A 6,000-nucleotide genomic window follows, 5' to 3' on the forward strand; every position below is an offset into this window, starting at 1 on the left:
GGTAGGAGCCAACTATGGAGGAATTTTGGAGCTAGATACACAAAGTGCAATTCTGGCTCAGAACAAGTTAATTTCACAACAAATGGAGGAGAAAAAAAAAGCAACTGGCTAAAATGCAGGTTGAAGTAGCTATAACTAGCATGTCTCAATAGGTTCTGAGGTGTGATTGCTATGTTGGTGATCACCCCAATGGCCAATGCTCCACAAAAAAATTTATACAAGAAAAGCAAGCCAATTTCATTAGTGGATTAAGGAACCTAGAGAATTCTAACTTCCACCAGAATTCAAATTAAAGGAACAAAATTCAAAGATTTCCAAGCCTCCAAGTAACCTTCTTATCAAGGATACCAAATTCAATTTTGATGAGGATTGTGAAGAAGCCTTTGCTGCACTCAAATAGTAGATGGCTCAGTGCTAATAATCACTACACCAGATTGGACTCTCAATTTTGAGATGATGTGTGATGCAAGTGTTTATGTTGTAGGAGTTGTTTTGGGACAAAGGAAGAATAAACAATTTCATGTCATTCACTATGCCAACAAAGTGTTTAATGAAGCATTAGTCAATTATGCAACAGCAGAAAATGAGCATCTAGCCATTGTCTTTGGGCTAGAAAAGTTCAGTACTTATCTCATTGGTTCTACCATCACAATTCTAGCTTAATGCCTTAGGCTTTTATGTTTTGAGTTGTTGATGAAAGACCTTAAAATTTTCAGTGTAACACCTTAGGCAGATATTACTAATTTAGATAAAAGAAAATAATATTATAAATAACTCAGCATTTAAATGTCTTTCCCAAAGCGTGGGAAAATCAAATTCTTTAATTGTGAATAATTCATATCCATACTTTAACCTTAAAACAATACAAAACCAAGGTTCCAAAACCATAACTAAACTAATTACAAAATATATAAAATATTCTCTAAAAAATATCCCAAACTAGCCCCACTCCAGCTCTATGCTTCGACATCGTCACCTACAACATCATCTACTCTCGTGTTACAAGTTACATGATCATCATCAAACATAAACAAAAATGGTGAGCTGTATGAAATCAATATGCATGAAAATATCATATCATAAACCCTCACCCACAGCATTTTAACTAGCCCAGAACCCCCTATGAGGATCTTTCTCCTCATGCATTAGGAATCATTGGCTCTCACCATGTCCATCCAGATTCTACACAATTTGACCATGACTTTAAGGTTATCTCATGCTGCCGCAAACCTGCCACTCGTGGTCCAACCTCTACGAACCTGCCGCTCGTAACAATGAAGTGGAGTTAACCAATACGAGCCTCCCACTAGTATTCTCACACAAGATTCCAAACATCACGGACCTTGTAACATCTTGATCGGATACTACGAATTTTATTAAAATAAAATAAAATAGATAATGTAAACGCATTTACTTAACCACCTTTTTCCCAAAACAAGGGAAAATGAAAACCTTTATTAAATCTCCATTAATTCCAAATCCACCGAAGTTAAATGCCAACAACAAGTTCCAAGTCTGATAACATATTTTTTAACAAAATCTTTTATAAAAACATAAAGAAATAAACTCCATAAAAGGTTTCACAAGATAGCCCCACTTCGACTCTATGCCTCGCCAGCACCACCTATAACATCATATGCTCCCATGTAATGCATTACACGATCATCGTCAAACATAAGCAAATAGGGGAGCTAGCATATAAAAAAACACACACACATAAATTGACTCAGTGTAGCTCGCATCGCCTGGCGGTTGTTTATCACCGCCAAGCGGATCAAACAAAAACCTAGAAATTGGGTGAGGGGAGTTGTGTCGCCTGGTAGCCTGCTCTTGTCGCTGGGCAGTTTCTAGGAAAAATCCAGAAGTTCAGTGCAATCAGATGAGTCGCTTGGCGGCTTTGAAGGACTGCCAGGCAGTTTCTGGAAAATTTCCAAAAATACGACATTTTACATATTAGGCATAGTTTAAGCACTCCAAAATACGTCCAATCATACAAAAGAGCAACATGAAACTATAAACATAGAGTATAATTTCCCCAACCTAGTACTCCTTGCTCCAAATGGATTTGTTAAGGTTCCTTCTTGATGCCCAATGCTCTCCATTTGTCACCTCTATCACTCCTTGACATAGGGTCCCTTTGCTTCAAGTCTCTTTGCTTAGAATTCTCTCTTTCCAACACTCATGATTTGCAGTTTCAAAACCAATCCTCTCTCTCTCTCAATTTTCGTCTATTAACTATCCATTAATTATGCTTAATAGCTAAAAAACGAAAATTACTTATTAATGGTTGTAATTGCCATTCAAAGACCTTTACTTGATGGTTCCTCCATCTGCTCATCCATGCCAAAATAAACTTAGCAAAAAGAAAGCTTAATTTGTGTTTACAAATGTTCAAACACACAACCATTCAATTGTCAAATCAATGCACCACCATTTAACCAATTCATGTTTTGTGATAATTTCTATAAATCTAGGATTCTATTATCACTCATCATAATCCAGCATAAAATCCAAAATACATCCAATCATACAAAAGAGCAACATGAAACTATAAACATAGAGTATAACTCCCCTAACCAAGTACTCCTTGCTCCAAATGGATTTGTTAAGGTTCCTTCTTAATTCCCAATGCTCTCCATTTGTCACCTCTATCACTCCTTGACGTAGGGTCCCTTTGCTTCAAGTCTCTTTGCTTAGAATTCTCTCTTTCCAACACTCATAATTTGCAAATTTAAAACCAATCCTCTTTCTCAATTTTCGTCTATTAATTATCCATTAATTATGCTTAATAGCTAAAAAACGAAAATTACTTATTAATGGTTGTAATTACCATTCAAAGACCTTTACTTGATGGTTCCTCCATCTGCTCACCCATGCCAAAATAAACTTAGCAAAAAGAAAGCTTAATTTATGTCTACAAATGTTCAAACACAAACCATTCAATTGTCAAATCAATGCACCACCATTTAACCAATTCATGTTTCTGATAATTTCTATAAATATAGGATTCTATCATCACTCATCACAATCCAGCATATAATTATTAAAATAATACATAATTAAAATAACACATAATTTGGCATACTCAAGACTCAAACACAAGTCCTCCCAATATAACCAAGTACTCTAAACCACTTGAACTAATATTTGTTCACGTCATAAAAGTTATCATTAATTACCATAAAGGCTCCCACTACTCGTATTTATTAATAAATTAATTATTTAATTAATTAAATTTCTCGGGTCTTACAGACCTCCCGCCCATGATCACCACGTGTTCACAATCCATTGCAAACCACCGCTCATAAAATGATTCCAGCATGTCTTATAACCAAAGCCATCACCACAAGTCGTGTAAAACACTCAAAAAATTCAAATTGGACTTGGAGTGTCGCATAATGCTGCGTAAAAGTTGCCAGGCGAAAACACATCGCAAATCACTTGGCACCAATTCACTGGATTTGGTCCAGACCTAAAATTTCACACAACCGCTTGTCGCCTAGTGCTTTCCGCCAAGTGCCAGGTTACTGGAGTTGCTCTCGCTTGTCGGTTTTAGGGTATCGCCAGGCGCCACCCCTCTACCAGGCCTTCTAGATTCATATATCGTCTGGCGGCATACCTCGTGCTGCCAAGCGCTACTCTAGTACTTGAAGATTACTGGTTTAGCACTCTAAGTCAGGTTCCAATGAACCTATCTCCTAAACCACACAATCTAGAATATAACCACACATGTTCTTATACTCTAATTAACTCCATTACACAATCACTCAACTCATACAACAATTTAATATGCATCCAAATATCTATGTATATTGGTACTTAAAGCAATGCAACTAATTGAAATTCACTAAGGATTACTCTTACTCTTAGGAACTTTAAACAACTATTAAATAGTGCAATACTCAAACAAAATCAGGTTAACACTTTTGCACAATCTTGACTTATGCATTTGGCCCACCATAATTCCCCTTAGGACAATTTCATATTAATATCTAGGACTTAGGAAATTAAACTCCAAAGCCAGAAACCCCAACTTGCCACCATCATGTTCAGGCCCAAAGTGCAGTTGCGCCCTGGTTGGTGCCTAGCGGTACCTTGCTCGCTGTCAGGCGGTGCATCAAGTTGCATGACAAAAACCCAGATTTCAACACCTGCTCAAATCCCAAAGTCTCCCCACATCCATATCCTACTTATTCAATTCCACGAACAATACGATTAAGCAAATTTTTAGCATATATATATATATACATATTTAATTACACTCAGACGAACATAAAATCGTAATCAATACCACCTGGGAACCAACATCATGTTTCCAATATTTTTCCCCAATTTCCCAGCCACCCTTATAGTAGTTTATACATAGATTCATACAATCATTATTTCACGGTGGAATTGTTCAAACACTTTTCTTATCACACCTTCAAACGAATGGTCCTTTCAGACTGATGATCCAGAGATTGAATGGTCTTTTCAAACTGACCATCCGGTTAAGGGTGATAAGCTGAGCTCATCCACAATTGCGTGCCCAACACGATCTGCAATGACTGCCAGAACCTTGACATGAATCTCGAGTCTTGGTCTAAAACTATGCTTGTCGGCATTCCATGTAATCTGACCACCTCTCGGACATACAACTCTGTCAACTTGTCCATTGACATACTTTGATTGATAAACAGGAAATTTGCACACTTCATCAATCTATCTACGATCACCTAGATTGAGTCAAGCCCCTTTGCTTACCTCGACAGGTGAGTCACGAAGTCCATCGAAATGTTATCCCACTTCCACTTAGGAATGTCTAACGGTTGCAGCGTACCTCTTGATCTTTGGTGTTCAATCTTAGCTTTTTGACACATCAAACAAGATGCTACAAAGTCTGCCACATTTGTCTTCATCCCATTCCACCAGAGGGATTCCTTTAGATCCTTATACATTTTAGTCATACTTGAATGTATGCTATGATGAATTTTATGACATTCTTCAATAATCCTCTTTTTCAACATCGATTTCCACATAATGAACACTTTATTCCTGAAACACAGAATGCCATCTGTTCCTATTAGGTACTCCATTCCTTTTTCAGTACCTAACCATCCGACGATCTGTTGCAATTTATCATCGTTCCCTTATTCCACCCGGATCTCTTCCAAAAAATCATTGGTTACCTTCAACATACTGCACCAGATATGATCGGAGCTCAACTGCATTCCCATATTCATATCACGAAGCTTCTCAATCAGCTATAGTTCCTTCACCATCAGATATGCTATATGCACTCGCTTTCGACTCAAGGCATCTACTACAACATTAGCTTTATCGGGATGGTAAAGAAACTCAAAGTCGTAGTCCTTGAGGTACTCCATCCATCTCCTCTGCCTCATATTCGTTTATTTATGATCAAATAAGTACTTCAAGCTCTTGTGATCACTAAAGACTTGGAATTGAGAGCACTATAGCCAACTCAAGGTCATGAGTGGGATAATTCTTCTCATGCACCTTTAGCTATTGAGACGCGTACACCCCCGACCTCTTCTCCTTCATCATAAACCCCTTAGGAACATCATATTTCCTTGTATTACAATTATTATATGCATGACCTTTCTTCATACAATAATTGTAAGAAATGAATGACATATCATTTGGCTCACTTTTGGAAAAGAAACTAGCAAACTTCTTGGCTTTCTTTTCAAAAATAGGGTTGTGAATGTTACACATGTGTTTAAAAGATATTTAACTTGATTTTTCAAAATAGTGTAGTTTTCACAAGGTTTTGCAACCAGCTGATTTTCATAACAATAGGTTGAATTACTATAAATCGTGTCCAGGTTTTCAAAATCAACTTTTAAATTGACTAATTCTGATTCAGTTGATTAATCTTATTTTATAGCAAGCTATTTAATCCTCTCAATTGATTGTTTATGACAACAATTTTGTTAGCTTAACTATTCAATTCTTTAAATTCATGCAACAATTGATTGTAATCATTCTTGTATTTTG

This window comes from Vigna unguiculata, chromosome 8, assembly GCF_004118075.2.
Source record: "Vigna unguiculata cultivar IT97K-499-35 chromosome 8, ASM411807v1, whole genome shotgun sequence".
NCBI classification, from domain to species: domain Eukaryota; kingdom Viridiplantae; phylum Streptophyta; class Magnoliopsida; order Fabales; family Fabaceae; genus Vigna; species Vigna unguiculata.